The following is a 17,209-nucleotide window of genomic DNA, read 5'->3' on the forward strand; positions in this document are numbered from 1 at the left end:
GCCTGGCCAGCTCCATGGTATACATCTGAGCTGAGGGCAATGAAGCAAGAGGGGAGATGGCAAGAACGCAGGTGGAGGAAAACTCATGCTGAGTCTGACCGAACACAGCTAAGAGCTCACTATCGAGCCTACTCTGTGACAGTGAGGGTGGCAAAGAGACAGTTCTTTTCCCCCAGCATTGCATCTTCTCAGTGTCGTCCAGTGGAGATTTTCTGAGTGGTTCGCGGCCTGTTACATTCTGGGCTAAGGAGAGAGATGGTGGAACCCTCGGTGGCACACTGTGATGAGTTTGCAAGACAATTTGAAGATAAAGTCGCTCAGATTCATCATGAATTGGACACCACGATTAATGCAGTTCCGTTGGTAGAGGCATTCAGAGCACTGTCTGGTCCAGTTTTATTGGAGGAGTTTCAGTTATTGAGGCCTGAGGATGAGTACAAGGTGCTTGGCCAAGTCTGGTCGACCACTTATGTGCTTGACCCTTGCCCTTCATGGCTTATTAAATCAAACAAGGAGGGGATGTCCAGCTGGGTCCAGGAGGTTGTAAATTCCTCTTTGAGAGAGGGAGTGGTGGAATTTACCTGTGGTTGGAACCAATGTCGCCCTCACAGCATTCCACGGAGCCTCTGTGGGATGCTATCTCAAACAGCTTTTTAAAAGGTTGAAAAACCTTTTCATCTCCCCCCTGGAATTAAAAGGGGGGCAAGGCAGCATCTGAATAAGATCTTGGAGAAAAATACTCTCTGTGAGGCAGCGGGGGGGGGGGGGGGGGCTGGATTCTGAGAATACCCTCCCAGAGCTTAAACATCGCAAAAAGCTGTTTTGAAACTCCTATCTAATAGGAGAAAACAGGGCTGACGTGTTCCACTGCACTATATGGATTAAGAAATATCAACAGTATTTGAGAATATCCAAGGACCTTCAAGATTTGTTTGAAGAGAAACATGGCTACAGTGAGGAGAAAGAAAGGAACTGCATCACTGCCCACTCCCCCCGTACATCCTTTGGCAAAAGCTCTGAGAACAGAAGATATAGGGGAATTATTTACCCTGATAAAAACTTTATCTTTGCAATTTGTGGAGCAAACCAAGAGGTTGGATTCAATTCAAAATTCCCGCCCTGGAAGGGGCTGTGGATTTAATTAACACTTCTTGGCAAAAAATGGAGGCAAAGGTTAACAAGCTACAAGATAGGCTGACAACAAATGGAACTACAACACAGGTTCTTTTTAAAAAAATCTCTGTCAGAATTTCCCAACTGGAGGCCTTCACATGCAGATCCAATGTACATATTATTGGTATTAAAATTTTGCCTAGTGGTGTAAATTTGCCTACAAACTTAGACAAACTTTTGCATGAGATACTCTCTGTGCCATCTGATTATTTACTTGATATTGAGCAGGCATTTCATGTGCCAAATGCTAAAGGGACTGGCTATATGATTATAGTCCAATTTGCAAGAATCTCCACAAAGAATTATATCCTGCATTTGGCACGAGAGGGTGGAAGTCTTTTTTGGAAACAAGATAAAGTTATGTTATTTCCAGATTATGTCAAACAGGTGGCTGATAAAAGAAGGCAATTCATCAAGGCGAAAAATCTGGTAAAACAAATGAACTTACAATATCACTTAAAATATCCTGCTACATTTTGCATTGTTTCTGAAAATCAGATGAAGAAGTTCCTAAACCATGAAATGGCGGAGGCATGGCTGAATGTAAAAATGTGTGAGATTTCTGTTCCAGCCCCATGAACTGGAATCTTTAAACAAGTTTTATTAACTGCCTATGTTTAGTCTGCATGATTCAGGCTAGGCCAGAGATAACTGATTATACATATATTCATTTGCTGTCTTTAATTTTTCTTCTCTTTTTTATTTTTCTTTAAATTCTCATTCTCTAAAATGGATATGATATGCTGTATTCAAATATATTGTTTGAGGGTGTATTGTGCACACTCATTTATATATCTAGTATAAAATATATTACTGATTGTTGTAAGGTTACTTCCAACCTTTATTATTATATAACGTTATAATTTCATTATCATCATCATCACTATAAGACTACTTAGTAAGATTTTTGGTTGGTTAAACTGTTAAGCTCTATTATTACTATTATATTTTAACTTAAGGGCAATATATGGTTACTGGGAATGAATTGTAGGGCTGCTTCCTTGCTATAAGACTGATGATATGATGTTGAAATGAAAGGTTGACAATTAAATTATAATATTGCTAATGTTATAGGTAAAGTTTTTAAAATAGAATGGGATCTGAAACCCATGTGTATTGGAGTTTAAATTTAACCCTTTAAAAAAGAAAAAAGAAAAAAAATCCCCCTTTTTCCCCTTTTCCTTTCTTCTCCTTTTCATTATTGTAGTGTCCTCCTAAGAATATTGTATTGTTGGGAAATTGTAGTTATTGATCAAGTTGTTGGTATTGTTTATTTCATTTATGAAGACAAAAATAAATAAAAAGTATTTTCAAAAAAAGAGAGAGGGAGTGGTGCCAGCTGCTTTAAAAGAGGTGGTAATCACACCACTCCTGAAAAAGCCTAACCTGGACCTGGAGGATGTTAACAATTATAGGCCAGTGGCCAACATCCCCTTCCTGGGCAAGGTGCTTGAGTGGGTGGTTGCAGGACAGCTCCAGGCACTCTTGAATGAAACGAATTATCTAGATCCATTTCAATCAGGCTTCAGGCCTGGTTTAGGAACGGAAACTGCCTTGGATGCCCTGTGGGATGACCTCTGCCGGGAGAGGGACAGGGGGAGTGTGACCCTGTTGATTCTCCCGGCTCTTCTCCTGCTTTCGATACCATCCACCATGGTATCCTTCTGGATAGGTTGTCTGGGTTGGGAGTTGGAGACACCACACAGCAGTGGTTCCACTCCTACTTGGATGGCCGATTCCAGAAGGTGGTGCTGGGGGATTATTGCTCTGTGCCATGGCAATTGTGCCATGGGGTTCCACAGGGCTCTGTTTTATCCCCCATGCTGTTTAACATCTACATGAAACCGCTGGGGAAGGTTATCCAGAGGTGAGGACTGAGGTGCCATCAATATGCAGATGACACCCAGCTCTACCTCTCTTTCTCAAAAAAGAAAGCCAGGTGAGGCAGTGGCTGTTATGAATCAGTGCCTGGGCACAGTAATGGACTAGGTGAGGGCCAATAAAGTGAAACTCAATCCAGACAAGACAGACGTACTGTTAGTGGGTGGTTCATCTGCCTGGCTAGGTGATATTCAACCTGTTCTGGAGGGGGTTTCACTCCTCCTAAAGGTTCACATTCATAGTTTGGGGGTGCTCTTGGATCCAGAACTGTCACTTGATGCACAGCTGAACTCAGAGGCACGGAGCACTTTTTATCAGCTTAGGCTGGTACACCAACTATGCCCTTATCTGGACAGAGGTAGCCTAGCTACAGTTATCCATGCTCTGATAACTGATAATGTCTCCTCTGGTTTACTGCAATGCATTATACATAGGGCTGCCTTTGAAAACACAACAGTCTGGAAACTTCAGCTGGTCCAAAATAGGGCAGCAAGATTGTTAACAGGGACTGGCCAGAGAGCTCCTATTACATGAGTACTTTTTCAGCTGCACTGGCTGCCAGTCCATTTCTAGGCCTGATTCAAAGTGCTGGTATTAACATTTAAAGCCCTTAATGGCTTGGGGCCAGGTTATCTGAAGGATCGCCTCCTCCCATATGTGCCTCCCTGGACCTTAAGATCATCCTCAGAGGCCCTTCTCCATGAGCCCCTGCCAAAGGAAGTGAGGCAGGTGGCTACTAGGATGAGGGCTTTTTCTGCTGTGGCATCCCAGCTGTGGAATGAGCTCCCTAGTGAGGTTCTCCTGGCACCTACATTGTGTTCCTTTTGGCACCAGATGAAGACCATTTGAATTTTCCCAGGCATTTTAGTAGGGATGTCAGAGAATTCCACCATGGCTCTCGGTGAGGCTGAATGCCAGTGCATTTGGCTCCCCAAAATCCATGGCAGAACGAACCTCCTGCCCCCACCCACAAAAGGCATGCAAAATGGAGCACTTACCTGCTGCCGTTTGCACTGCTTTGCGAATGGTGGCCGCATCTGCGGCCGCCATTCGCTTCCTCATTATAGCCGTGATAGGCTATGTAAATAATTACGTAGCCTATCACAGCAAAAACAAAAACAGCAAACGCAAATGGTGGCAGCTATGGCGGCCGCCATTTGCGTCCCTTTTTTTTTTGCCATTTTAGCCTATGTAAATATTTACATAGGCTATTACGGCAAAAGAAAAAAGGGAACGCAAATGGCGTAGTGGCTGCCATTTGCGTTCCCTTTTTTTTGTTTTTTGCCATAATAGCCTATGTAAATATTTATGTAGCCTATCATGGCAAAATACAAGGACACAAATGGCGGTGGCTACAGCAGCCGCCATTTGTGTCCCTGCAGGCTGCCCAGCGGCCAGATGTCTGGCTGCGGGTGGTCCCGGCCGGCAGCTCTGCGGAATCTCCGCGGAGCGGAGCCCACCAGAGAGAATTTCGGGGGGAGGGACGGAGCGCCTCCCTCCCCACTGCGAATGTCACCCTTCAAAAAGGTAAGTGACTTTCGTACATCCCTACATTTTAGCATTCTAGACTTTTAGCGTTGCTGTTTTAAATCTGTATTTTAAATTCCTGCACTGCTGCGAGGTTTTATTGTGGTTGTATTGTTATATTGTGGTTTTAATGTTCTATATATTGTATATTGTTTATTGTGTGCCATTTTGTTTTAATTTTTGTGAACTGCCCGGAGACCTTCGGCTATTGGGTGGTATAGAAATTAAATAAATAAATAAATAAATAAATAAATACACAAACAAACAACTAGATGCATGCATAAACGTGATCACATTTTTTTTTTTTTTTTTGCAAAATGGTGATCACGGCACTGGAGGACAGGTCCCAGGTGAGTGCGGGTGGGGAGGTTGAGCATGAATCTGGTGTGAATGACAAGGGGCAGGGGCTGGGCAGGCACATGGTAAACCCGAATGGAGGTTGTGCCCATCCATCCCTACCTCCCAGTAGGGATGGCAGAGAATTCTGCCATGGACCCCAATGAGGCTGGATTCCAAAGAATCTGGTCTTCAGAGTCCATGGCAGAATGAAGCACTTACCTCCACCTCCCTCCAGAATCCGTCTGAGCCGGCTCCTCCATGCAGTGATCTCATGGAGCTAGCCAATGGCTCCGCATCATTGACAATACAGCTGGCCGCTGTTGCCATGCCATATTGCTGGCTGAGTGAGGGCTAACCCCACACGCAAATGGCATAGTGGATGCCATTTGCAGCCATAAAGCTGTAAGATTAACCTAAATGCAGCCATTTATGGAAGAAATGTACATAAAAGTATGATATAAGGGGAAACCGCTTGTCAAAAATGCCTATATTAGTCAAGCATGCATACACAATGTAAATATTAGGCAACAGTGCATACAGAAGGAGAAATGCATACAAAAATGCATACAAATTTCAGTGCAGGTTTTGTTGTTGTTTTTTATAGGGATGTCAGAGAATTCCGCAATGGATCTCGGTCAGGCCGAATGCCAGTGCATTCGGCCCCCTGAAATCCATCGCGGAACGGCCTGCCACCCCCCGCCCCCCGCAGAACCCCCCCGGGACGAGACTTACCTGGGGCGGATGTTCCGGATGGTGCATTGATTTGTACATCCGGGTGCATCACTCAGTCATATCTCATAGGGAAGTCTGGCACAAAAACCCTCTTGGGTTGAGTTGGACACCATTTGTGTCTCTGTTTTTTCAGGCAATAGCCTATGCCATTTGCATTCAGAGTTAGCCCTCACTCAGCCAGCTATACAGCATGGCAATGGAGGCTGGCCATATCACCAGTGATGCAAAGCTGGTGGCTGGTTCTGTGGGATCGCCACGGAGCGGAGCTGGCTCAGACGGATTCTGCGAGGAGGGATGGATTGCCTCCCCCCATGGGCGGATTCCCACCTGGACCAGCAGGTAGGGGAGCTGCCCATCCCTAACTCCTGGGGGCCTGGAGGGAGAACAAGAGACTTGTACACAGCAATCCTGCCACAGGCTGCTGTGCACAAGTCTTTCCTTCTCCCTCCTGGGCCCCGGGAGGGGGAAGGAATGACTTGTTCACAACAACCCACCATGGCTGCAAGTCTGCAAGTTCTGGCAGGGAGCCCACAGCTTGGCTCACTAATGCAAGCCAAGCCGGGGGCTGAGGGGAAATACATCAAGCCCCAAGAGGGTTTTTGTGCCAGACATCCCTATGAGATATGACTGAGTGATGCACCCAGATGTACAAATCAATGCATAATTTTGCCCTGTTTCACTGAGCCTTTCAACATACGAGGAAGGAAGATTAATGTCACAGTTTATCCTTAGACACTAAGTTTCCTGGTGCTGGTTTAAAAATAAACAGTGCACATCTCAGAGCAGTAAGGAAGCACAGTTAGACTTGACCTGGAAGTGCAAGTTTAATACAGGCTGGCTGTAGAGAAAAACACACATCCACAATCTCGGGACAAAAGTCGACTTCTGTGTGCTATTGCTGTTTTTCCCCTCGGGCAGAATGGTGTGAGCTATTTGAAATGGCACACTGTTCCTTTTTCCCCCTTTCCCCCCCTTTAAACAGAAGGAAATCAAAGAGCTTACAAAATATCATTTTCCACTGTATGTAACCATCAAACTACAACTAGGGGTGCAAGAAAGTCACTTACCTGGTCTCGCAGCTTGCTTGGCGTTGGGGGGGAGGCGCTTCGCTGCTCCCCCCGAAGTTCAGGCCGGGGGGGGGAGGCTTCCCTCCTCGCCCGGCTGAAATTCAGGCCGGGGAGGAGGCGCCTCGCCTTGCCCGGCTGCGAAATAAAAAGTTTTAAAAAAAACAATGCCCCCGTGATAGGCTACGTGACGATTTACGTAGCCTATCATGGCTAGATCTGCAAAGTCAGCCGTGATAGGCTACGTTAATTGTCATGTAGCCTATCACGGGTGACTTTAAAAAAAAAAAAAAAAGCGCGTACGCAAATGGATCTAAAGAGCCTCTTGTTGAGGGTGAAAGTGGAGAGTGCAAAAATTGGTTTGAAACTCAACATTAAAAAAACAAAGATCATGGCATCTGACCCCATCACTTTCTGGCACATAGAAGGGGAAGAAATGGAAGCAGTGACAGATTTTATTTTCTTGGACTCCAAGATCACCGCAGACTATGACTGTAGCCATGAAATTAAAAGACACTTGCTCCTTGGGAGGAATGCTATGGCAAAACTAGACAGCATAGTAAGAAGCAGAGACATCACCTTGCCAACAAAGGTTCATATAATCAAAGCTATGGTTTTCCCAGTAGTAACATATGGCTGTGAGAGCTGGACTATAAGGAAGGCTGAGCACCGAAGAATTGATGCTTTCGAACTGTGGTCCTGGAGAAGACTCTTACGAGTCCCCTGGACTGCAAGGAGGTCAGATCAGTCCATCCTAAAGGAAATCAACCCTGAGTGCTCATTGGAAGGACAGATACTGAAGCTGAAGCTGAAATATTTTGGCCACCTAATACAGAGAGAAACCTCTCTGGAAAATACCCTGATGCTGGGAAAGGTTGAAGGCAAAAGGAGAAGGGGACAGCAGACGATGAGATGGCTGGACAGCATCACGGATGCAATGAATATGAACTTGAGCACACTCCGGGAGAGAGCGGAGGACAGGAAGGCCTGGCGTGCTATGGTCCATGGGGTCATGAAGAGTCGGACATGACTTAACGACTAAACAACAAATGTTGTGCAAGGGGGAAAGCTATTCCTTTCGAGATTTAGAACTATTTAAAAAATAAAAAGAATGTCTCTGTGTATATAAGTGTGTGTCCATATACATATATATATATATACACACACACTCACACACACACACACACATCAGCACAATATACAAATTAATAGGGATGGACGAAAGTCCCTTACCTGATCACGAAGGTTGCTTCACAGTGGGGGAGAGGCGCTCCATCCCTCCCCCCAAAATTCTGGCCGGGGGGGATGCGCCCCGTCCCTCCCACTCGAAATTCTGGCCGGGGGGGAAGCGACCCGTCCCTCCCCCCCAAAATTCTGGCCGGGGGGGAGGCGCCCTGTTCCTCTGGCCACGAAACCTCCTCTCCTGCCAGGACGCAAATGGCGGCATCTGTAGCCACCTCCGTTTTCGTCCCTGCAGTCAGCCGTGATAGGCTACGTAAATGTTTACGTAGCCTATCGCGGCTGACTTTGGGGGGAAAAAAAAGTGCGTACGCAAATGGCGGCGCCCATTTGCATTCCCTTTATTTTCACTGTAGTCTACGTAAATGTTTACGTAGACTACACGTGACAAAATAAGGAACGCAAATGGCGGCACCCATGGGCGCTGCCATTTGCGTACGCGGTGTTGTTGTTTTTTCAAAGTCAACTGTGGTAGGCTAGGTAAACATTTACGTAGCCTATCATGGTGTTTTTTAAAAATCTAGCCGTGATAGGCTACATAAATCTTTACGTAGCCTATCATGTTTGTTTGTTTGTTTGTTTTTACTTGGAAATGGCAGCGGTGGCAGCCGGTCGGGAGACCGGCTGCTGCTGCCGCCACCGCCGAACCACCGCCGAACTGCTGCCGGAGCCGCCACCGCCAGGGACGTTCGAACAAGGTAAGTCCCGTCCGGGGGGGGGGGCGGGGGGGCAGACCGTTTCTCCACCAATTTTGAGGGGCCGAATGCGCTGGCATTCAGCTTCCCCAAGATTCGTGGAGAAATTATCTGACATCCCTACAAATAAATAAATAAATTAGACAGCAACCTGCAAGTGAAAAAAAGTATTTGGAAAAAATGTTCATTGTAAATTCTTCCAATTTAATTTTTGTTTTCATTCCACAGGAGTGCACCAACACTTCCCAGTAGTGCAAACAGCTTCCCCATACAAAGTTTCACATACACAGCAAACAGTGGAACCATTTGGATCAAGAATGTTCTGTGCTACTAGTAGGGATGAGTACTTTTCCAGTATTCAGTTCACCTTTTCCTGTTTTCACATCAGTTTGCATTAAAAAAGAACAACAAAACCTGCACAGAAATTTGTATGCATTTTTGTATGCATTTCTCCTTTTGTATGCACTGTTGCCTAATATTTACATTTTGTATGCATGCTTGACTAATATAGACATTTTTGACAAGCAGTTTCCCCTTATCACACTTTTATGTACATTTCTTCCACTGATATATGCACATTTGTGTACACTTCTGTCTAGTAGTTCCATTTTTTCCAAACAGTTTTCCCTTCTCCAATACCTTTTTGTACATTTCTTTCAACAATATACACATTTTGTGTGTGGAGAATTACATAGCAACATCTGCAGAAGTGTAACAGAAGACAACTGTCCTCACAGATTGATTTGAGAAATGCAAACCTGATAAGGTCGTCAAAATGTGGACTGAATGAAATTCTCCCCCATCCATCCCTTGGTACTAGGGGAGCAATGCTATGCATATTTAGACAGACAAACATCCTACAATTCCTAGCATTCCCCATGCTGGCTGGGAAATGCTTGGAGTTGTAGGACTTTTGTCTGTCTAAACGTTCACAGGGATGTGCCTTAGGGGATCCTTTTGCTTTCAAAATGCACGTATCTTTCAGAAGTACTATGCAATAAAAATTCCTCCTAGGGAATGTGGATACTCTTACTGCAATTCTTTTAAGTTCTCCAGAAATTCTGAAGATGTTTTACCTGAAGAGGAATCTACCAATTCATGTTAGGAGATGTATTTCAACAGTTAACTCTGCCATTATATGAGCAGCTGCATTAGAGATAGGAAAGTCTACATGATATTTGGGCATACCTAATTCCAGTTTGATATGGATTCAATGCAAAGTCTCTTTTGTTGCTGTTTTCATTGCAGTCTTTGCATTATGTCACCTTCAAGTAACTGAAGTGAAATACTTGTTTACTTTCACTCCCCCCCCCCTTTTTATATTTATAAAGGTTGCAGGAGAACATTAGAATACAGAGTCAGGGGCTCTTTTCCTCCCCTATTTGAAATGTGTTGTTGTTGTTGTTGAAGCTACATCTGCAGCCAATCAACATGCAACACACTCTCCTTTTCTGAAGCGAATCCCATTAATATTCTTTATCTCATTGCTCAGAGCCTCCTAAGGACAAACATACCATAAAATGTTCTCATAAATCAAATTTAAGTGTACTGCAGAGGTAATGGGGACAGTAAAAATGTCATGCTTTGGCAGTGGTTTAGTGGAGAATGACCCATTTTCATATTAAAGTGATAAAATCAGTATGATAAAATTCATAAAAATGGTAGCTTTCTTTTTTTTTTTTTCAGCAGCAGCAGCAGCAGCAACGGAGCCAGTGATATTTAGATCAAAGTTATAACCTCTACATTTAGTATGGGTATTTTAGCAGCATCAAAGCAAGAGAAACAAGAAAGCCTACTCATGCAGCAGGATGAGGGGAGGATGAGATGAGAGAGACCTGAGATGGGAGGATGGACTGTCCACTTCAAATTGCAGGTGGAGGAGCATATTATTGAATATTCAGCTACATATGAAAGTAACCACCCAAGAGCAGAAAACTAGTACAGAAAGGAATGAACTGAGCTAAAATCTTTTGCCCTGATATGCTATTTAAAAACAAACAGTTCAGCATTCAGCCTATGGCTTTATTGTTCTGTGTAATATGCAGATCCACTCTACAACCCATTCTAGTATACTCTTTCTTTCTCTCTCTCTCTCTCTGTGAATGAGGGAGAGAAAGAGAGAGAATAATAATAATAATAGTAATAATAATAATAATAATAATAATAGATACATCTTCACAACAAATGCTTTTCTGAGAATAACACCACTGAGTGCAATCTTATATTGTCTCCTCCCAATGACTCTGACTGATATGATACAATGCGTTAGATCCAGAGTAAGTTGGTTACATTTGGGTCCCATTGAAATCAGTGAAAAAAGTTCATCATAACTTGCATTTCACTGACTTTTAATGGGAACAAAGCTCAACTAATTTACAGTGCAAATTTATTCATGCCTACTCAGAAGTAAGCCCCACTGAGTTCAATGCCACTCCCAGGTGAATGGGTATAGGACTGCAGCCTTACACAGCAGCCTACTTAATGCATCTAAATGTCTTAACGGATCTGGATTAGGTAGCACCATAGCAAGAGCTCCACAGTGTTAACGATAAATTATGAAGCCCTTCAAATGGAAGCAAAGGGCATCCAGTTTTGATCATGTCCCTCTTGCTGCAGTCTCCATTATGGTCTAATTATGTATCTATTTTTCCCCTCAAAGTGTTGTCCTGGTCAGGTTTTAGCAAGTAACAGTAACTGCTGGGAAAGTAATTGAGTAGTATGCATACCTCACCATTACCAAAACAACAAGAAGTTTAACAATTTGGCAAGCAAAATAGTAGATTTCTCACATATCTAACTGGCTATGCGTCATAATGCATTAGCGATGGACAGAAGTGTAATCATTACATCACAATGTACATAAGCAATATCACAGTCATAGAGAGCAATTTAAGGCAATAAAGGACTTAATTGTTACTTCATCTAACTCTTCTCAGTGAGTGACTAGAATTCAAGGAATCGCATCAATATGTGTCAAGCTATGATGTATTTCAGTTGTTGCATATCAAAATAGCTTACAGCTTCCTTGTCCTTGTGGATTGTGGAACCCAGACACAGGGAAAAGTCCCCCTCATCCAGAGTATACACCCAAGGTGCTGAGGTTTTGGAAGGTTGGTTCACACAACACAGCAACCCTCACTCAAGGATCAGTAGGGGTTGAGTGTGGCTGTAGGGATGTACAGATTCCCCACTGTTCATTCCGGTGGGGAATCCACCCGGGGGAGGAGGCGATCCATTCCTCCTCCCCACTCCCAGAATCCTCAGGAGCAGCTCCGCTCTGCCATAATTCTGCGGAGCTGCCCGGCTTGAGGGCCACTTACCTGGATGGCTGGAGCCATTCTCCTCCACGCCGATTGCCTTTTTTTCTTTTCTTGTTTTAAGGGTGATTAGCAGGATGTGCCCATAGACATATATGCAAATACAGCTATGAATCTCGTGTATAAGCCTATGGACACATAGACTTATATGCAAGATTCATGGCTCTATTTGCGTATAAGTCTATGGGCACATCCTGCTGATTGCCATTTTTTTTTTTTTAATGGCAATCAGCAGAGAGGAGAACGGCTCCGGCTGAGCAAGCAGCCGAGTGCCGTCCCACACGGAATCCTCGCGGAGTGGAGGTAAATGGGGCCGATTCCCTGTGGATTCTGGAGGCTGGATTCCAAAGAATCCAGCTTCATTTGAATCTGCAGTGGATTTCTCTAACATCCCTAAGTGTGGGTTGTTTTTGAACTGTAGGTTGTTGTGCTTTGTGAACCCAGCCAAGCTAACAAAGCATTGTTTGTAACTACGAACAATGCATTAAGAGAGCCCATGGTTTTTTGTTCGGTATTAAATTATGGGTTGTTTCTGGTTAACCATTGCTTGTTAATGCAGCTGGATCCATACAACACAATAACCCATGGTTCAACAACCACTCACAGTTCAATGACAACCCATACACAACCTTGAGTGTGGGTTGTTGTGTTGTATGAACCCAGTCAGTAAGTTGGGAGGATCACCCTCAACCCTAAAGGTGCCCAGCTGGATAAAAGTAGGGAATAAGCTGGTTGTGCCTATCAATGAGTAGGTCAGAGGCGGTCACCTTGCCTCAGCTGATCCCTGCTCAGCTGGTAGATTTTCCCTGCAGATCTCAAATATAACAAGTTAGATAAAGTTGTGGCCCTAGTTCAGCCAACACCTGTGTCTCATCTTTTTCTTCCAGGTTGTGGGCACAATGAGGATTTAATCACTGTAATCACTGGTTGTGATTTATGTCTAACTTATTGTTACCTATCCTGAGCTGCCAATAAATCAAGCAAACAAAGAAATATCAGGCCAACATTTTGTCTTGCTTTCATGCCAAAGATAAAATGTGTTTTGAAAAAAGGATTTGGACCTTGTTACTTCGCAATTTATGCCCTCAAATACGAATAAGAAGGTGGCTTTGGACTACTGCAGCCTATTATAAATAGCTCTGCAGCAGAAGGTAAACTATTAAGAGCACAATAGAAGGGCGTGAAACAGATTTCAGAAAGATTTTAATAATCGTAATTACATCTGAAGAAAGCTTTGACAAATCGATAGGAGCCGAGGGAAACTATGATTTGCATTGCTTTTCAATAGCTGGAAACCTTTAAAGTTGATGCAATGACATGAGAAATGACTTATCAGGGTGTAATATAACTTGTAAAGGGCATTGATCAAAATGGCCACGCAAACAATACATTTGATTTATCAACATAAGCAGAGCTTTCAATTCTGCATAGTTTACTTTCCTCAATATAAAAGAGCAGACAGGCACACCACAGGTAACGCCAGAAAATATGCCAATTGCTCAGGCATATTGTGGATCACGGAAAGATCTAATATTGATGTTGGCCATCAATATTCTTGAGGGTTATTCTGTTCACTGAGCATGAAAACGGATTCCCTTTTAAGTGGTCTGGCACCATGATGAAGCCAGTACCACCTAACACAGGGGTGGGGAACCTCAGGCCCAGAAGCCAAATCTCATCCTCCTGGGGTCACAATCTGGCCTTCTAAAGTTCTCCAGATGGGTCTAGCCCCTTCCCCTGGCCCCACACATTTATGCAACCACCGATCATTTGGTGGTTTCCTGGCTTCTGTTCTGTGTAGTCTTCCATCCATTCTAAAAGGTTGAAATGTCTCTCCTAGGGTTTACTTACTGGCAGGAAGAGCTTTAAGCTACAGCATTGTAGTTTATTGTATTGTATTTTGGCCACACCCCTTTTGGCCCTGCCACCAAGAGCTTCTCCAAAAGGGATTGCAGCCCTCAGGCTGGAAGAAATTCCCTACCCCTGATCTAGCAGGAAGAATTCCACTGTTACAGAGCATAGCCAGGATATTACATTAATATTTAAATGAGATGAAACATTGAAATATAGTGTCAAACAAGAAGATGCTATTACTGTTGTTGTTGTTTTATACATGAGTTACAATTTGACACCTGAAACCCTCTTCCCGCATTTTTCTTACCCATTCACAGGTGGTGAAAATGTGTATGTGTGTGTGTTGGGGGGGAGATTTCAGAAATTTGAGGGGTATCCAAATTGGGGTAAAAGGGGATGAATATTCATGGGAGCTTATCAATGCCAGCAGCATTTGTGGTCATTGGCACACACACCCCTCCAGAATGCCCCTGGAAATGCCATCATCATATACCTCCATGCCTAGGGGCATTCTGTGGAGGAGAATGTACAAAGGCTGCTGGGAAGACCACTGTCCCTATGAAACTGGTGTCAGCACCACCACCACCAAAAGGTGGAAGTTGGTTAAAATGGTAAGCCACTTTTGTCTCCCTTCAGTCTCCTATCCTTTGGAGAGCTTCAGCTCAGTCTTAGCAAAACATTACTTCATCTAGCCCACGTGCCAGTGCTTGATCATCTCTGATCTAAACAAAATGCCTCAGTACTTGAGGCATTTGGAAGAGAACACAGAATCAAAAGTACAAAGAGGAGTAGCACATAACCCTTTCCTTCAACAGTTTTCCCAGCTGGTCCATTTGAGCTGTTTTTTCACCAGCGATTTAGAATCATAGACTCATAGGGTTGGAACGGGCCTACAAGACCATTGAGTCCAACCCCCTGCTCAGTGCAGGAAGTCTAATTCCCAGGCGGTCTCCCATCCAAGTATTAACCAGGGCTGACCCTGCTTAGCTTCCGAGATCAGACAAGATCAGGCGCATCCAGCCCTTTGCTCCAACCTGGCTGCACGGTGAGGTCTCCATGTTTTCATGACATCATGGCCACTCAGCTCAAGTGCCTCATTTTATCACTGAAAAACCGCTTCTTCTGAGACTGCTTATAGTCTGACTTTTCCAGCTTATTGCGGCTCCATTACTGACCTGTTTCCATAATCACACTGGATCCAGTATCATAGTCCTGCCCATGCGGCATGCAGCCCTGCCTTTGTGGGTGTGTTGCTCTGACCTCAGTGACCCAACCCTTTCCCTCCCTGTTTTCCGGAAGTTTCATTGGTGTTTTGGAGCAGGATGCTGAGGGACCAACTTCTAAAACATGATTGGAAATAAACACTAGAACACAGCCCATGACCCCAGTCAAGGGGTGTTTTCTCCCATTGTGCTGACTGAGGCTTGCCTTTGAATGCCTACATCAGAACTTACAGAGATTCCCCCTCAATTAAAATGGATGTCAGGATTCCCTTAGCCCCCCTTCACTTCAATGCCCAAACATACACAGATGAGAGGCTTCAGTCTACACCTTTTAATCCATTACTTCACAGAATTTCAGCGGGGAGGGGCGGAGCACCTCCCCACCAGCCAAGAATTACAAGGGGAGAAATGGAGCACCTCCCCCCCTGAAAAAAGCTGCGGGACCAAGTAAGGGACTTTCGTCCATCCCTAGTTTCACTCTCTTTCCCACAACAAACCCATTACTATCTTGTCAGAAGTAACTCCCATTGTGGTCACTGAGGTCCTCTGGGTTAAAATGGTGGCTAGTTTCCCTCTTTGTGTTCTCCCCCCCTTTCCCTGTGTGACTATTCAGAAGTAACTCCCATTCTGCCCAGTGAGGATTGCTCCTGAAATGCAGGTGCATCTGGACTTTCAGGCGAAAGGAGAAAGGCGGGGGGAGGGGGAGAGAGAAGGGGAAAGCCTTTTTTAAAATCCCATACTCCTCCATTAGCTTCTCCTTCTGTTGTCCTGGAAACATGGCTGAGGAGGCAGGAACACTGAAGTTGTGTGAAGGAGGGGGAGATGATCCTAGAAGGAGCAGTCAGGCAGAGATGAAAAGATGCACACATAAGCACCCATTTTAGGGGCAAGAAAGAAAGTTTAAAGGGGTATAGTATGCTCCACACACAGTGCTTTGATTTTTTGCCACTTCATTAATGCACAATTGTGCTTTAAATCTCTGTTTTAGGGGCAACGAGGAAGGTTTAAAGGGGGGTGCTCCAGACACCGTGCTTTGATTTTTCCCTCTTTCTCTAAAGCAAAACAAAAGGGATGGGAAGGCAAGGAGGAGACTGGCCAGAGTGGAAAACTTCAGAGGACAGAGGGGGCGAGGGAAACGGGAATCAGAAAGAGGAGGAGGCGAGAAAACAGACAGGGTAAGCAGACCCAACCCACTCCAAAAAGACTCCAGCCATCAAGAGAATGGCACTATTAGGGCTTTGTGGAAACAGTGCAGACCACCAGGTTATAATGATGATAAACCGGGTGTTTTAGGACATGGAAAGACGTGCACGAGAAGATGCGATTGGGGAAACATTGCAGCAAAGTTGGACTAGAAGTGAAGCTGATAGTGTGGAAACACACCCTTGAAGGCCGTTCAAAGTTACTACCAGATAACGGCGTCCTATACTACCTGAGTGAGGCTGCAGCACACACATGGAATACCAGGAAGCGTCCCAGAAGAGAGGGGTACTTTTCCCCACAGGAAAGCAGTTTTGTACAGTGTAGCAAACCAGCCTTTCAGAATGCCAAGTTCATATTAGTCAGTGTCAGTCATGCAAATGGAGCATTAACATGAGTTCAAGCACTATTGTGCATGTGTATTGTGGGGACCTAATGCTCTTAAAAATGGTTTCAGATTAGACCATGAAGATACAATGCATTATCACCTGTTCATCTCTCTCTCTCTCTCTCTCTCTCTCTCTCTCTCAGTGTTTATATTCTTTGAATAACCCCAAGTGATGTTATACCATAACTGATTCAGCTAGAAGCCCAGCTTTGCTCTCTGTTTTGGGCAGAAGACAATTTTGGCTGCCTTCATTATGATTGCTATGAAGGGAGGCTTCAAGCTGAGTTTGAAAATGTCTAGAGGGAGAAGCTAATCCAGTTTGGATTGGTCAGGAGGGTCAACAAAGGTGACTGGCAGTTAATCATAGAATCATAGAATAGTAGGGTTGGAAGGGCCTATAAGACCATCGAGTCCAACCCCCTGCTCAATGCAGGAATCTAAGTCAAAGCATCCCTGACAGATGGCTGTCTAGTTTCATCTTGAATGCCTGCAGTGTGGGAGAGCCTACTACCTCCGTAGGTAGTTGGTTCCATTGTCATATTGCTTTAACAGTCTGGAAGCTTTTTCTGATGTTCAG

This window comes from Heloderma suspectum, chromosome 2, assembly GCF_057233095.1.
Source record: "Heloderma suspectum isolate Gila_16-S chromosome 2, 16-S_ref, whole genome shotgun sequence".
Taxonomy (NCBI): Eukaryota; Metazoa; Chordata; class Lepidosauria; order Squamata; family Helodermatidae; genus Heloderma; species Heloderma suspectum.